Source organism: Hyperolius riggenbachi, chromosome 8 (genome assembly GCF_040937935.1).
Source record: "Hyperolius riggenbachi isolate aHypRig1 chromosome 8, aHypRig1.pri, whole genome shotgun sequence".
Lineage (NCBI taxonomy): Eukaryota > Metazoa > Chordata > Amphibia > Anura > Hyperoliidae > Hyperolius > Hyperolius riggenbachi.
In genome coordinates, this window is record NC_090653.1 from 251,816,558 (window position 1) to 251,834,543 (window position 17,986).

At 46.9% G+C, this 17,986-nt stretch overlaps 1 protein-coding gene across 11 annotated transcripts in view; it reads right to left on the bottom strand.

Annotated features, from left to right (window-relative positions):
* Positions 1–17,986, bottom strand: part of LOC137527742 (myosin-1B-like) — a 469,182-nt gene that overhangs the window by 436,338 nt on the left and 14,858 nt on the right. For 9 of the 11 annotated variants that reach the window (XM_068248583.1, XM_068248586.1, XM_068248598.1 and 6 more), the window contains exons 2-3: positions 9,468–9,508; positions 9,120–9,160 (exon numbers count right to left, since the gene is read on the bottom strand). The gene's annotated coding sequence lies outside the window, so the exon portion shown is untranslated. The remainder of the gene's footprint in view (positions 1–9,119; positions 9,161–9,467; positions 9,509–17,986) is intronic. The other 2 variants (XM_068248582.1, XM_068248591.1) reach the window with 1 other exon arrangement.

The window sequence follows — 17,986 nt, forward strand, 5'->3', positions numbered from 1 at the left end:
TGTTGCTGTCACTTACAGTAGGTAGTAGAAATCTGAAAGAACCGACACGTTTTGGACTAGCCCATCTCCTTATGGGGGGTTCACAGGGATTTCTTTATTTTCAAAATGTACTTAGTGAATGGCAGTTGCTCCGTCCAACTGCCAAAAAAGTGTACGGTGAGCAGGGAGGCTGGCCAGCATCTTTCTATAAATCTTTTTCAGGCATTTTCTTTATAAAGAATAAAGGCCATGCTGAGAATCCCCTATGAAGAGATGGACTAGCCCAAAACCTGTCAGTAATGTCAGATTTCTACTACCTGCTGTAAATGCCAGCAACATAGGAGAGAAGTAATTTATGGCTCATTTTACTCAGAAAGAAACGTACTTCTTATTTGTATGAGCTTTAAATTTTAAGATTTTCATGACAGTTCCTCTTTAACTACTTTCGGACCGAGCTAATTGAAATCTATACCCTGTTTTGATGAGCTCCTGGCTGGCAATGTGTAGATTTGAATTAGCCTCCGCTGCGCACATCCGCCGTTTCCGTCGCTTCCCAGCAATCAAATCTGACGTCTCTCGCCACAGCTCACTGGCTCTGCCTGTCTCTATGACGGCAGAACCATGTGAGTCATTCAGGAGCCGATTTCATTGGCTCCTGGCCCTCTCTTTCAATGTATGCCGCTCCCATTGGCTTACATTGATAGGCAGGGTCAGGAGGCAATGAAAGCAGCTCCTAACCGGCTCACAGGAAATCTGCCATCAAAGAGACGGCAGAGTGCGTGGCCCAGGTTCCCGACATGCGTCATGTACTGCGATTGCGGTGGTAAGTGCGGTGATTCGTCAGTATTTCTCGGGTTTCCGCCGTTGCTGGTACCAGCGGTCTCTGGTTCTTAAAGGGAGAGAGACCACTGGTACTTAAAGGAGTTATCAGGCTAAATTTAGTAAAATGAGCTTTCCTCACCTGGGGCCTGCGCAGTTTGTCGCGGCCCACGTGGCCATGATTGACAGCGATGCTTAGCGCAGCCGCAGTAAGGCCGACCCCGCGGTCGGCCTGAATACCAATCACGGAACCCGGGAGAGTGGCGGGGAGTGGAGCGGTTGGTGTGGGACAGTCGGTTGCAAAGGGCTGGAGAAAGCCCCAGGTGAGTAAAGCAAGTGGTTAATAAAGCATGCAGCAAGTAAATTCAAAGAAATGGTATAGGGTACCCAAAAACATGACATGCTACCCAATCTTTTGGCTTTAATCTGAACTAGGTGATAACCTTATGTCTGTGGGCTCTCAGAATACGTTACCAGGTACATCAAGTTGGGGAAGTGGATGGCAATATAAGTTGGAGTAGGGGATCAAAAATGTCTATAGTTTTGCTCTCAACAATGCACAGCATCTATGGTTTGTTGCAAGGGTCATGAGATGCAATGCGCCAATAAAAAGCATCTAGTGTAAACAAAGCGTTAAAAAGGAACTCCAGTGAAAATAACGTAATGAAAAAAAAGTGCTTAATTTTTACAATAATTATGTATAAATGATTTAGTCAGTGTTTGCCTATTGTAAAATATTTCCTCTCCCTGATTTACATTCGGACATTGAACACATGGTGACATTTTTACTGCTGGCAGGTGATGTCAGTGGAAGAAGATGCTGCTTGCTTTTTTGGCAGTTGGAAACAGCTGTTATTTCCCACAATGCAATCAGGCTCCCACAGTGTGATGTCAGCACCATGGTCCTGACACCACACTGTGGGAGGGGTTTCACCAGCCATACAGAGCCCTCTGATGATCCGTTTGAGAAAAGGTAAAGATTTCTCATGGGAAAGGGGGTATCAGCTACTGATTGGGATGAAGTTCAATCCTTGGTCATGATTTTCTTTAAGGCCTGAATACCTGCTTGACTGATGTCACCCGATGGGGATCAGAACCTGATCCCTCGGTTAATATCGTTGGACCGAGGCTGTACAGAAGCAGAGTCAGCTGTAGAGTTTACAACATGTTCTGTTGCATTGCAGAGGGCCGATGGTGCAGTGCCAATATGATGTCACATTGTGGGCGGGGCAAGCGACACCAATAAAAGTATGGGCCATTGATCAGTTGAGTTGATTCACCTGGCCAATAGCTGGCTGAGCGGTGGTTGCTGGTTGGGGGCTGCTGTACACATGCCGGATTATTGGCAGAGGCGGTAGTTATCAGCCGCCTCAGCTGACTGTAATCTAGTGTGTGTACTGAGGTAAGATAGCAGCCTGATTCTACAAACAACAAATTACTCACTGATTGGAAATCTATTGGGGAATTGCTGATCAATGTACCATATTTCACCATTTGGTTTTAGAAAAGATTATAACAGAAATAATCAAAAATGAAAAAAGAAAAAAAAAAAAAAAAGGAGTAAAAACCACCATGGCAGCAAACATCTTTTTCCTTGTTGTATGTACCACATACAGTGGGATGCGAAAGTTTGGGCAACCTTGTTAATCGTCATGATTTTCCTGTATAAATCGTTGGTTGTTACGATAAAAAATGTCAGTTAAATATATCATATAGGAGACTCGCACAGTGATATTTGAGAAGTGAAATGAAGTTTATTGGATTTACAGAAAGTGTGCAATAATTGTTTAAACAAAATTAGGCAGGTGCATACATTCGGGCACAACAAAAAAGAAATTAAATCAATATTTAGCAGATCCTCCTTTTGCAGAAATTACAGCCTCTAAATGCTTCCTGTAGGTTCTAATGAGAGTCTGGATTCTGGTTGAAGGTATTTTGGGCCATTCCTCTTTAAAGAGAACCCGAGGTGTGTTTAAAGAATGTTATCTGCATACAGAGGCTGGTTCTGCCTATACAGCCCAGCCTCTGTTGCTATCCCAAACCCCTCTAAGGTCCCCCTGCACTCTGCAATCCTCCATAAATCACAGCCGTGCTGTGAGGCTGTGTTTACATCTGTAGTGTCAGTCTCGGCTGCTCCCCCGCCTCCTGCATAGCTCCGGTCCCTGCCCCCGTCCCTTCCCTCCAATCAGCAGGGAGGGAAGGGATGCAGGCGGGGACTGGAGTTCTGCAGGAGGCGGGGAGAGCAGCAGACTGACACTATAGAGATAAACACAGCCAGCTCTGACAAGCTGTTTGTCAGCAGCGTGGCTGTGATTTATGAGGGATTGCAGGGTGCAGGGGGACCTTAGGGGGGTTTGGGATAGCAACAGAGGCTGGGCTGTATAGGCAGATCCAGCCTCTGTATGCAGATAATATTCTTCAAACCCACCTCGGTTTCTCTTTAAGAAAACATCTCTAGTTCATTCAGGTTTGATGGCCTCTGAGCATGGACAGCTCTCTTTAACTGACACCACAGATTTTCAATTACATCCAGGTCTGGGGACTGAGATGGCCATTCCAGAACGTTGTACTTGTTCCTCTGCATGTATGCCTTAGTGGATTTTGAGCAATGTTTAGGGTTGTTGTCTTGTTGAAAGTTCCAGCTGTGCCGCAGCTTCATCTTTGTCACTGATTCCTGGACATTAGTCTCCAGAATCTGCTGATATTGAGTAGAATCCATGCGTCCCTCAACTTTGACAAGATTCCCAGTCCCTGCACTGGCCACACAGCTCCACAGCATCATGGAACCACCACCATATTTTACTGCAGGTAGTAGGTGTTTTTCTTGAAATGCTGTGTTGTTTTTCCTCCATGCATAACGCCCCTTGTTATGCCCAAATAGCTCATTAGTCCACAGCACCTTATTCCAAAATGAAGCTGGCTTGTCCAAATGTGCTTTAGCATACCTCAAGAAGCTCTGTTTGTGCTGTGGGCGGAGAAAAGGCTTCCTCTGCATCACTCTTGCATACAGCATCTCCTTGTGTTAGGGCTCGTTTCCACAAGTGCGGTGCGAATCACCGGGATTCCACCGCTGACGAAATCGCACGCGGATGCGATTCCGCGTGCGTTTTTTGCCGCGATTTCACATGCGATTTCGCATAGGCAGGGTATATGCGAATTTAACCATGTCACTGCCTGGTTCAATTTAGATTACTTTTGGTGCGAATTTGCACGCGAAATCGCGGCAAAAAACGCATGTGCGATTTCCCCTAATATATTGCCTGCGAATCGCCTGCATTCCACACGCAGACGAATTCTGCAGGCTCTACCGTGCAGAAAAATCCTGCACAGAAAACGCACCAAAAAACTGACGAGTGGAAACATGGCCATCCACTTGTATTGGTTATGCGAATCAGCATGCAGACAAAGCATGCGGATTCGCTCTAGTGGAAACGGGCCCTAAAGTGCGCCGAATGGTTAAACAATGCACAGCGACTCCATCTGCAGCAAGATGATGTTGTAGGTCTTTGGTGCTAGTCTGTGGGTTGACTCTGACTGTTCTCAACATTCGTCGCTTCTGTTTATCCGAGATTTTTCTTGGTCTGCCACTTCGAACCTTAACTTGAACTGAGCCTGTGGTCTTCCAGTTCCTCAATATGTTCCTAACTGTAGAAACAGACAGCTGAGACAGCTTTCTGTATCCATCCCCTAAACCAGGATGTTGAACAATCTTTGTCTTCAGGTCATTTGAGAATTGTTTTGAGACCCCCATGTTGCTACTCTTCAGTGAAATTTAAGAGAGGAGGGAAACTTACAAATTGACCCCCTTAAATACTCTTTATTACCGTATATCTGGAATCCCCGTGTATGTAAGTCAGGGGTCACTGAGCTTACCAAGCCAATTTGAGTTCCAATAATTAGTTCTAAAAGTTTTGGAATCAATAAAATGACAAATTTATGTAAATAGTGTGCAAATTTATGCACCTGCCTAGTTTTATTTAAACAATTATTGCGCACTTTCTGTAAATCCTATAAACTTAATTTCACTTCTCAAATATCACTGTGTGTGTCTACTATATGATATATTTACCTGACATTTTTATTGTAACAACCAATGATTTATACAGGAAAATCATGACGATTAACAACGTTGCCCAAACTTTCGCATCCCACTGTAGATTAGTTGATTAGCTAACATTCTACCACCAAAAATATTGGATACTTCTTTTACTTTTTTCCAATGATGTATTGGAAGCATGTGTGGGGTTGCAGAGTCTGTGTGGGAAGTATGCCTGTAAGTTATAGCTACCTCTCTGGGACCAGTAGCTGTCCTTGAAAGTTACCTGTACAGACAGTCAGGCAGAACATTTATATTGCGCTTTTCTCCTGGTGGACTGAAAGTGCCAGAGGCTGCCATTAGGATGCGATCTATAGGCAGTAGCAGTGTTAGGGAGTCTTGCCCAAGATCTCCTACTGAATAGGTGCTGGTTTACTGAACAGGAAGAGACGAGATTTGAACCCAGGTCTCCTGTGTCAGAGGCAGAGCCCTTAACCTGTACACTATCCAGCCACTCCTATAGCTTCCGATGCGCTCTGGGACCATAACTGTGGGAATGTGACTGTGTGTCCAGAAGCCCATTGGGTATCAGATGCTGGAGGACAGCTTTCGGGACCCAAAAGAGGTAGCAATGACTTACAGCTACACTGTGAGGCCTGTCAGGATTCCCACCCTTGTATCAGTTTCAATGCCCCAATCTGACACCGCAGTCTTCACTTTATGTGGCGCGTCCCGCTTGAATGGGAGACTGGAAACGTCAGCCCGACTTCGGTTTCACCCAGGTCTTATTTCGCAAGGTATGGAGACTGATAGGTGAAGGCAGTAAAACCAACAGTAAATACCCACTAAAGATAAATATGGGGCAATACACAGCAGATCTGACAAAGGGGCAACCCAAATCATAGTCAAAACAAGCAAGGGGTTGGGCCAGACAGCAAAGCCTGTTGGTCAGTAAACAGGCAAAAGGTCCATCCAGGCAGCAAACACGGTTGGTGAGTAACAGGGAAAAGGTCAGTTCATGCAGCAAAACACAGTTGGTCAGTAACAGGGAAAAGGTCGGTCCAGGCAGCAAACAAGACAAGACAAGACAAATAACATTTATATTGCGCTTTTCTCCTTGCGGACTCAAAGCGCCAGAGCAGAGCAGCAGCCACTAGGGCGCGCTCTATTGGCAGTAGCAGTGTAAGGGAGACTTGCCAAAGGTCTCCTACTGAATTAGTGCTGGCTTACTGAACAGGCAGAGCCGAGATTCGAACCCTGGTCTCCTGTGTCAGAGGCAGAGCCCTTAACCATTACATCATCAGCCAACTGCTACACAAGGGTAATCCAGGTACAGGCAAAAGGTCAAATCCAAGCAATCAGTCCACAGGAATAACACTACTGACGAGCACCCAGCAACTAGCCAAACACTATCACGGCAATGAACAAGTGCACAACCCAGACTTAAATATGATGGAGCAACCAATCAGTTGCCAGCCACACAATCACATCAACCTGCCTGAGTGTCAGCTGGCTAATCTGACAGCTGACACCAACAATAGCTAATCCTACCTATGTGTCAGCTGACACTAACTCAGTAAGCCTACCCAAGTGTCAGCTGACTAGGGATGTCAGCTAACACTACCTAAGTTGCCGTCTGAGAGAGTACGGTGGGTGAGAGGAGCGATGCGTCCGCCCCCCTTTGGCTGTCACGCGCACGTTGGAGAGAACGGCTGCCGCCACCCGGAAGTGCGGGGAAGATCGACTGGATGAATACTCTCATGTGTTAGGTGAATGGATAGGAGCATCTCCCTCACTTGTTTGTATTGACATCAATACATGGGGAAGGATGATTAGTGGATATATAGAATTAGTAAAAGTCCACTTTTACAGTTTTTTAGAGAATAGACATGAGTAAGTCTGTTTTTTATTCTTTTATTTTTCTAGTTTTGAACTGTGACCTATGACCCCAGTAAGATGGTGGGCGGAATAAATGAGGAATATATATATATGTAAGGAGTATGCACAATACAGGCTCCAGATAACCTCAAGCAAATTCTCCTGAAGAAGGCCCACGCTATTGGGCTGAAACGCGTTGAGACGCAAGGGTTAATTGTAAAAGAAAGGCAGAGATCGCGGACTCAAGGTGGATCGCTGTAGCGCGCAACGGCAGCCTGCAAACGAAGGTCACCCATAGCCGAGTGTGAACAGCCAGCTGGGCGGAAGTGCGGCGAGCGGACCCGTGCATCTGACATACGGAAGTGACGTATGTCGCATTGAACCACTAGCGTGTACAGCAACGCCGAGACTGTTTTCTACCAGATATTCTACGGTGGTAAGAACTATCATATCAGCGGAGCTGTGAGCTCTTTCAAGACGGACCTGTAAGTGCATATATATACCCCTGTTTTCCTTTGAGACACATTCCAAGTTTTAAAATTACGAAACAGATGACAGTAAAGCTATCATTTAATCAGGGGACGTAACGGAAACGCTTCCTGGCAGATCTAAATGAACTTTATACCTCAAATTGGAATTGTTGGAATTTTTTATCCATTTTTTACTTTTTTCTGTGCACATCTTTATAATCAAAGTATAGACGGGCCCTTCTATTGTAGGTGTGTGTGAAGGACTGTGAGAGTGATTGATTGGACCAAGAGTGTGACCTCATTTGATTGGTTTATCTGACCTTTTAATCCTTTAATAAAAGTACTATTGAGCTTTTAGCGCGTGTTGGGTCAATTTATCGATCTTTTATTACCTAAGTTGCCGTCTGAGAGTGTACATGTAACGATCGGTGTCAGCACACAGAGAGAATCTGATTATTGGTGATCTGCAGTATCACCAAGAATACAGATATATACCTGATTATTGATGATCTGCAGAATCACCAATAATACAGATATAGTACTAACCTCTGGACACCTGTATAGAACGTGAGTGTTTGGTGCAACTGTATGTACTTTGAGTAATCCACCTGATGAGCAGGTGGTCCTTGACAGTATGGACAATACTGCTCTTTAGAGAAGCACGAAAACCCTCCAGCAGCCTGAGATCTCCCAAGGGATGTAGTCTCTGGCTGAAGTAGGAAGGGCCAGAGAGTGAGCGACACCTGAAGGTGGATGTCACTAACTGATCTGGAGACTATCTCCTAAAGAGGAGAGATAGCTCTCGAGGTCGGGCAAGCCGGGTCGGCAACACATGGACAAATAAAGTACAAAGACAGAAGGCTGGTTCGGTATCCAAGACAGGCAGGGTTGGTAACAGATAATCAGATATGCGTGGTACCGAATCAGCGAGCGTAGGGATAGTCAGGAAAGCAATAGGTCATAACAGATATAAAACAATGCCTAGTCTTAGGTGTGAGGTCCGTGGTCTCTACACCCTGGAACTAGTCTGATGAATAACAGAATGATAACACAAGTTCCCTAGTCTTGGGTGTGAGGTCCGTGGTCTCTACACCCTGGAACTAGTCTGAAGTATAACACAATAATACAGTAGTCATCTGGCTCAGTGTGAATTCCCAGGTCCTCCTGGTTCAAACAAACTGTCGGACCTGACTAAGGTCTGAGTGCTTCCACGTAGTGTTCGCAACGGCAGACAACTTGTGAGTGTCCAGCCGTAACTATATATAGAGTAGCGCTCTCTGGCGCCACCCCTCAGTGATAGACCAATAGCCACTAGCTCTGAGGTCAGCAGACCAGCCTGGTCAGCTGATCCCCCCTTGGCCATCATAAAAGTTCTGCCTCTCAGCGCGCGCGAGTATTCCTGAATCTGTGTGAACTAACAGACCCAGCCACACCAGCCGCATGCTGCTGCGTGCAAACCGCCGCACTGGACGCGGAACCAGCCGCCCCGCTTTCAGTACATGCGGCGGCTTTTCCGCGTTCACTCCCAGTACCAGACGCATGCCTCTGTGTGCAAACCGTCGCGCTGGACACGGAATTAGCCGCCTTGCTGTCAGCACACGCGGCGGCTTTTCCGCGTTTTCTCACAGTACGGTGGGTGAGAGGAGCGATGCGTCCGCCCCCCTTTGGCGGTCACGTGCACGTTGGAGAGAACGGCTGCCGCCACCCGGAAGTACGGGGAAGATCGGGGGCACAGACGGAAGGTGAGTTCATCACATACAAGTATAACATTGAAATCATCAAACACAAAAAACTGTTAAAAATCACCAAAAAGCACCTATGAAAAAAAATATACCAACAAAAACCATAGATACTGTAACGCTTATAGTAATGGTTTAAGTACCTAAGGTTATTATCATCATTTTTGCTTTGGGACTTCCGAGTCAATGGTTCCTTACCTGGTTGCACAGTGACATCCATAACTGCAGCAATAAGACACCTGGAAGAGAGATGGGTTTGGTCAGATAAGAATAACATTTTTATATAACAATTTCCCCATAAAGAGTACCCGAGGCGGATTAAATGGAGATTATAGTCTGGTGCTGCTGCCGGTCCCCCCGAGCTCTGCTGCCCCCCACCTAAACTAGCAACAGGCTAGCGACAATCTAATACCTCCAAAAAGCACCTATGAAAAAAAATATACCAACAAAAACCATAGATACTGTAACGCTTATAGTAATGGTTTAAATACCTAAGGTTATTATCATCATTTTTGCTTTGGGACTTCCGAGTCAATGGTTCCTTACCTGGTTGCACAGTGACATCCATAACTGCAGCAATAAGACACCTGGAAGAGAGATGGGTTTGGTCAGATAAGAATAACATTTTTATATAACAATTTCCCCATAAAGAGTACCCGAGGCGGATTAAATGGAGATTATAGTCTGGTGCTGCTGCCGGTCCCCCCGAGCTCTGCTGCCCCCCACCTAAACTAGCAACAGGCTAGCGACAATCTAATAGTCGCTAGCCTCCTTTTCCCCCTTCCAGCCATCAATCACCTGCTCCCCCACCTCCTCCCTGCCTCTGCAGGCTTCCTCCAATCGACATCTAAGCCATGACCCAGGAAGTACTTCTGGGTCACGGCCATCTTGGATTTCCTTCGCCGGTGAATGGAGGATGAATAGGGCAATCGAGTGCGGCGTGGAACGGCGCAGATGGATCCGGGAGGTGGCATGGAGCAGATAGTATGTTTTTTTTTTCTTTTTCTAAGCCGCCCCAGGCTCTCTTTAAGGTACCCATACATCTAGCGATTGTGGCGGGTGATCGACCAATAGATTGATCTCTGATGAAAACTGACTGGAGAGAGATCTGTTGGCCGCCATAAGCCGTAGGCCGATTCTTGACCAATTTCAGCATGAAAGTGCCGACTGCTTACCTGGTAGCAGTGTTCCGGCGAGTCCTCCAGGACGGCCCTAATGAGATTGTGTAAGTCTCCCCTCCCAAGTCGGAAACACCTGACAAGAATTAAAATAATAATTAGTATAAATCCCACCTCCCCACAATCTCCTCCAGTTTAATGAAGAGAACCGAGTCCACCAACCGCTATCATACCAATAATAATATAATATAATAGGGCCGGGAACTTAGGCGGCCGTCCTGGAGGACTCGCCGGAACGCTGCTACCAGGTAAGCAGCCGGCACTTCCTCCCTACGCCCTCCAGGATGGGCCTCCTGAGATTTAGCGAGAAATTTACCTTAGGGTGGGATAACCGCTTGAAGAACCTTGCGGCCAAAGGCCTGGTCCTGACTGGAAAGCACTTCCACTCTGTAATGCTTGATGAATGTCGAGTGGCTGGACCACGTTGCGGCTCGGCATATCTGATCCAGGGAGGCTCCCGACCTCTCTGCCCAGGACGTTGAAAGTGATCTGGTAGAGTGTGCTGTAATGTGGTCAGGTACCTGCAACTGAGCCTCTGAGTAAGCAAGGGATATCAGCTGTCTAATCTATCTAGATACTGTCATCCTAGACAACTGAGATCCCCTCTTTGACCCCCCAAATGCAACTAATAGATTAGTGGAAGTCCTCCACTCCCTAGTTCTATCTAAATAAATCAAAACCGCTCTCCTGACATCCAGAGTGCCTAACCTCCTTTCCTTATCGTTCTGCGGAGTAGCCAAGAAAGAGGGAAGTATAATATCCTGGGTCCTATGAAAGGATGTAGATACCTTAGGTAAATAAGAGGGATCAAGTCTAAAGACGATCCTATCAGCATGAACTACCATGTATGGATCTTTTATTGACAGGGCCTGGATATCCCCCACTCTGCGAGCCGAGGTAATAGCCACTAAGAAAGCCACCTTCAGTGTAAGAAATTTTAATGGAACTGAGTCCAATGGTTCAAACTTGTCAGAGGTTAAAAATCCAGCACCAATGACAAATCCCAAGGAGGGATCAATTTTTGAGGAATCGGTTGAGAACATTCCACCGATCTCAAGAAATTCTTAACATAAACATCCGCGGATAACCGCCTGGAAAGAAAAATGGAGAGAGCTGACACCTGCGCTCTAAGGGTACTAACAGTCAATCCTAACCGAACCCCCTCCTGCAAAAATTCCAAAACTGAAGATATATTATCCGACCTGGAAACATTCTTCTGTTTCCAAGCCGAGAAAGTGTACCAAACCTTATTGTATTTCTTTCTAGTAGCTGGTTTTCTACAGGCTAACAGTGTCCTAACTACATCCCTGGAGAATCCTTGACTCCTCAACATCTGCTCCTCAGGATCCATGCAGTGAGGTTCAGGAACCTTGGATTCGGATGGACCTGCCCGTTCTGCAACAATATGTCCGGTCTGTACTGAAGATGCCAAGGACCCCGGAATATTAAGGACTGAAGGAGAGGGAACCAGGCTCTCCTTGGCCACCAAGGAGCCACCAGTATTACCTCTGCCTTTTCTGACTGGATCTTCCTGAGGACTCTCGGTATCAACTTGAATGGAGGAAACGCGTAAAGCAGACCCTCCGGCCAAGGAATCGACAGGCCGTCTATTCTGCTTGTTGAAGCAGAAGGATCCAGGGTACAGAAATCTTCCACCTTTGCATTCTCTGGGTTTGCAAACAGGTCGCGAGTCGGAACCCCCCAACGCTCTGTGATCTCTCGGAATGTATCTGGATTGAGTTCCCATTCCGAATCTTCCACTAGGTGCCTGCTTAGGGAATCTGCACGTCTGTTGTGGACACCGCGAATGTGGACTGCCGATAAGGACTCCAGATTCTTTTCTGACCACGACATTATTTGAGATGTCAGATCCTGAAGGTCCGGCACCCTCGTGCCCCCTTGCTTCCTGACATAGCAAACCGAGACGAAATTGTCCGAGAATATCAGAACCTCCGTGTTGGAGATTATTGGAAGAAGGGCCTGTAACCCTAATAGAATCGCCTTGAGTTCTCTGTAATTTGATGAGATGTGGGACATCTGCTGGTCCCACAACCCCTGGGCCTGGTGACCTAGGCAGTGAGCCCCCCAGCCCCAAGCACTGGCATCCGTGTATAACTTTAACGGAACCTCCTGGGTCCATCTGCGACCCTGATTCAAATTGGCCAGGTGACTCCACCAGAGAAGGGAATCTGTTACCTCTTCTGGCACCCTCACCGTCACGTCCAGTGATCGATGATCCCTGTCCCAGTTTGTCAATACCCAGGTCTGAAGTCTCCGAGAATGGCCCTGGGCCCATTCCACTGCCGGAATGGCAGATGACATCAGACCTAGGATCGAAACCAATTTGCGCAGGGAAACCTGAGGATTCAACCTCAATTCCCGAGCTTCTGACATCAACCTGTCTACCTTCGGTTCTGGCAGAAAGACACGTCTGACCGTCGTGTCCCATCTGAGACCTAAAAAAATTAGACTTTGAACCGGATTCAAGTGAGACTTCTCCGAGCTCACTATCCATCCCAGTTTTCGTAAGAGCTGCAGAGAAAAACCTAGCTCCTTCTGCAAGGCTTCTCGCGTCTGCCATAAAAAGAAAGTCGTCTAAATAAGGAAGAACCCTTACATTGTGGAGATGTAGATAGCCCATTACCTCCGCCACCACCTTCGTAAATATCCTTGGGGCCGACGATATCCCGAATGGGAGAGCCCGATATTGAAAATGGCATATCGACTCTCCCATCCGAATCGCGAACCTCAAAAACTTCTGAAAGAGAGGGTGAATGGGGATGTGGAGGTAAGCATCCTCCAGATCTACCGTAGCAAGAAAGGCTCCTGGAGACATAAGGTTGCGGACCGATGCAATGCTCTCCATCCTGAATCTCTTCTCCACAATGTAAGGGTTCAGGGGTTTCAAATTCAAAATCATTCGGAACTTCCCCGACTGCTTTTGAATTAAAAATACTGTTGAGTAGAAACCCCTCCCCCGATCTAATATCGGTACTGGCTGAATAACGTTCTTCTGAAGAAGAGAAGAGACGGACTCCATCAGAGCTGCCGCTCTGATCTGATCCCTGGGGATCGACGTGATTACAAACCGGGAGGGAGGAGGAGATACAAACTCTATCCTGTATCCCTGCTGAATTAAGTTCAGAATAAACTCGCTCTTTGAAACTTCTCGCCAAGCCGGCGCAAAGTAGCGAAGTCTCCTCCCCACCGGAATCTGTCCGTCCTTTTGCGGATTTTGCAGCGGCGGAGGCTGGTTGAGGCCTATTAAACAAGAATGGCCTGCCTCTGCCTGCGTTATAGGTCCATCTTCTATTCTGTCTCTGCCCTTCTGACCGCCTATGTTCCTGCCTGAAGAAGGGCTTCTTGTTTTGAAAGGGCCGCTTCTCCCTCTTCTTCTTTTTTTCCGGAAACTTCCTGGCCCTGTTGGAGGATCTTTCTAAGACAGAATCTAAATCACTTCCAAATAACAGGTTACCGTGAAACGCCATTCCACAAAGTTTCTGCTTGGAAGTAACATCCCCCTCCCAAGTATTTAACCAAACGGCTCTGCGAGCCGAGTTGATTAATGCCGCCGTCTTAGCTGCTGCCCTGAGACTCTCAGTGGCCGCATCTGCTAAGAATGCTACTGATTAAATTATAACTGGTAAACTTTCCAAAATCGTTGCATGAGGTGTGCCATCCTCCAAACGTTCCTGAAGTCCCCGAATCCATTTATCAAGATTACGGGCCACACACACGGAGAAAATGGCAGGCTTGAAGGAGAAAGATGTTGCGTCCCATGCCCTCTTGAGAAGGGCCTCTGCCTTTCTGTCCATCGGGTCCTTCAAGGCTCCCATATCCTCAAAAGATAAATCCGTATCTTTTGAGCACTGGGAGAGAGGAGCATCCAATCGTGGACATTTAAACAATGATTCATGCTCCTCTACATTGAAAGGAAATCGTCGTTTGAAGGACCTCGGCACAAACAGCCTTCCCTCAGGATCCTTCCACTGGGCAGAAATAACACTTTTAATTGCTCTATGAACTGGGAAAACAAGACACCCCCCCCCCCCCCCCCCCCCCCCCCCGATCCTCTAAACCTCTATAAATGTCATTCTGAGGAGTAGAGGTCGACCTAGGCTCTTCAATCTGCTCGGAATCATATACTGCCTTAAGAAGCTCTGAAGTGTCCTCCGCCTCAAATAGATACCTAGGTATCTTGGTCCCCTCCAGGACCCCCGAATGGTCTGACTCGACCAGCTCCCCTTCCTCAGACTCATCAGATATCTCCTCCAAAGACAAGGAAGAGGAATCTCTGACCCTTCCCGTCTGTGAAGCTCCCACCCCGACTGGAATCTCCGGAAGTACAGGTAAAGGAGGAGTCTGAACTATGGGGATGGAACTAGTCTGGGGAACCTGTGCCTGAGAAGTAACCACCGTTGGCTGAGCAGTGGGCACTGGAGGCAAAGCAGCAGGTGTTTGTGAAAACGGAATCATCTGTACCGGGCAAGGAGGCAGAGCAGCTCTAAATGCTGAAAACGTAGTAGCTAGCTCCTGCTTCATTGATTTCATTAAGTCTAATAATGCCACAGTAGTGCTCTCAGGCCTAGGGGTATGAGATTTTGATTTACTGTAACATTCTGCACACAGAGCTTTGGTAGTCCCCTCAGGTAGTCTGCAACCACATTTAGCACACTTAATTGACTTTGCTGAACTCTTAAGTGGTTTCTGCAAAACAAAATAGACAAACAAGGGACCCACAAAGGGTACTTAGCTACCGAGCCAACAGGAGTACATATCAAAACCTGCAAGTACTGTTATTGCATCTTACCGGCTGCTGTCCCGCCTCCCCCGTGACAGCCGAAGATGTCTGCTGCGCCTCTGGGGCGGGCTCTGCTGACTGCTCCATAGCCCCAGCAGAGTGACACTGCCTCCGTGCAGTGTTTCAGGCGTGCTGGGTGGTCTGTTGCGTCCGCCGCAGTCGGTGTCAGATTATGCCGGCGTGGTCCCTCCTGCTCAGCGTGCCTGAGCTGAGCCAAGTCGGAAAGGAAAAAGCCGATACGCGCACTCGGGGACCGCCCCTAAATACACACGACCAAACTTCCACCTGACGGCATGCGTCGCGTCATCTCCGCGTCACTTCCAGCATCCTCTCCAATCCCAATTTCCGGAATTTCAGACGCGGAAGAGCCGTCCAGCGTCCACCCAGCCGCCATTGAATAGAACGAGCGGTGGCCATGAAAAAATCCTCCGATTTCCTCACTCCAACAAGTGAATAGAGGTATGGCTGCCCCTTCATCCACCAGCTAGATCGCGCCCAGCGCTGACCTAAACCGCTCCTCCATTCCATAGTCATTGTTCATAAGCCTGGCTTCACAAGTAGGTGCCAACAGGCTCCCCTACCACCAGGAACAACTTCATAGGTGCTTCCGTGACGAGTCCAGGAAACAAACAAAAAACTGGAGGAGATTGTGGGGAGGTGGGATTTATACTAATTATTATTTTAATTCTTGTCAGGTGTTTCCGACTTGGGAGGGGAGACTTACACAATCTCAGGAGGGCCGTCCTGGAGGACGTAGGGAGGAAGCTTTTGGCAATCAGACTTGTCATGCCACCTTGTCACCCCCCTAGTGTACATGTACCCCCTGGTGCCCCTGCATTAATATCCGGACTCCTCTTCTATGTCTGCACTGCACAAGTTTGCCGGCACATTGTACGCGGGGCATGTGACATCACACACGTACCTCTTATGCAATGCACCGGAAACTACATGAGGCACGAACCCAAAAAAGGAGTCCGGACACAGAACACAGCAGTGGCAGACAGGTAAAGTATTAATGCAGGGCATGGGGGGGGAGGGGGTTTAGACAGAGGTCGGGCGTTTCCATTGCGTTCGGCCCGAATTGGTCGCATCGCCAATCGGGCATGCTTTTGGCGGCTCCGATTTTAATCTGACTCAATGATAATTATAGAATTGAATGGTCAAACAGCCACCAAATCTACAGATGTATGGCCACGTTTTGTGTCAGGCACATTACTGAGGACTTTTAAAAAGTGATCAATAAACAAAACACTAATTAGTCTGCTCTCAAGTGCCTGGAATCTTAACCACTTCAGCCTACAGTTTTGCTTCACCTTATGCATCCGAGCAACTTTCACCTCCCATTCATTCGCCAATAACTTTATCACTACTTACTGTGATGCCGTCGATATGACATATCGAATGCGTCATGGAGTCACAAACGCAAGTTTCTTTGCAAACCAACCAAAATGACATTTGTTGGCTTAAAATCACTTTGTTTCTCTCCTTCCTGGCTCTTCTAGCAAGCCCTGGCAGTTTTGTGTGAAATTTGTCACCTAGCGTTTCTGGGAAGTTATATAGCCCCATCCATCACAGATAAGCCTGGCATAAATCGTAAAGCCCAAGTTTCTGGGAGAATGGTGTCTCTAGCTTTCACACCTTCACAAAGAACTAGCAAATGCCCAGATCTTATCAGTTTCTCTCTGGAAGCAGCTGACCTACTGTGACCTCAGAAATCCCAATATCCATATTTCCTTCACATTTTCTTCATAATTCGTGGCATAGCAAATCTCTATGCCCATCAAATCTGCACAGGTTGTGGGATTCCGCAGGACGCTGGCTCTGAGAGGTTTACGGACCAATCGGACTCCCAGATCTAGCGTAAGACTGTTTTAAAATAACCCTCTAATACACCAGGGGTCTGATCCCCCAAGTTTGGTATCAACGTTTTTGATAAATTCTGACAAACCTAAAAATGTTACTAGATTTTACATAACCTTATGGTTTACAGATTAGCACACCTATCATGATTCAGGTATATTCCTGTGTCCATGAGAGGGGCGGGCATATCTCCTGTTCCAAAAAGGTGTGTGATCCACGTCCCCTAACCCCACCTGCTGGAGTGGGGGCTATAACTAGGCTATAACTACAGAGAGCCCAGAAAGCTCTGGGTCCAAGTCCATCATCTGGAATCTTTGTCTATAACATCTGACAAGCCAGCTGGACACTGGCAAAATCTCCATCTTGGATTATTCCTATCACGGCCTCTGGCCACATGGCAATCGCCATCTTGGACTTTTCAACAAAGACTTGCGATTGCCGCATGGACTACCAATAACGGTATTTGAACTGTATATTAAGACATTCTGTTTCTTTTCATCGCTACTCTCTTTCTATCAAACCAAACTGTTCTAAAGTAAGCTCTGTGTGTATGTAGTTTTAGAATAAAACTAACGATTTTTATTGTTCAGTCTTGTGCCTGTTCTGGTCATCTGATTGCTGCTATAACGAATCTGTCCTCTGAAGAGTCAGTCATACTACCACATTGTTTTATTATTTGCTTATAAATTGTTGATTTGCTAGCTAGGTTGTAAATAACCGTTTCTTCCTTCTTCTTAGCTAGTACCCCGATTTCCTGTGCGAAAACAATAACTTTAGTTTCTCGGTGGGATACAATCGAGATTGCATCATATATGGACCCAGCAACCTTTCTTTAACATCACATTGCTCACAGTCTTTAAGCCATCGGAAGTGACTATACCCGAATGGTGACTGGAGCATGTTGAACGTGATTGGGCTGGCTACCGTATTATGCTAGCGAGAGTCTCTTTCCCCCTACTGAACTGGAAGAGTGGTGGCAGTGTATTTACCCGATTTCCAGCGCGAAATCGATATTTTTAGTTTATCGATTGTATATACAATCAGGATTGTACATGTATGGGCACCTCCAACCAATCTTAACCGTTTACTACACACGCAGTGAATTTGCCTCCAGCAGTCTCTAGTGCATGAGACCTGCATGGCAACAGTGGCCTAGTAATATGGGATTGGTGAATGCTTGTCCCATTACATATTGTCGGCAGCTGCGTGATCAATCCTCATTGTCA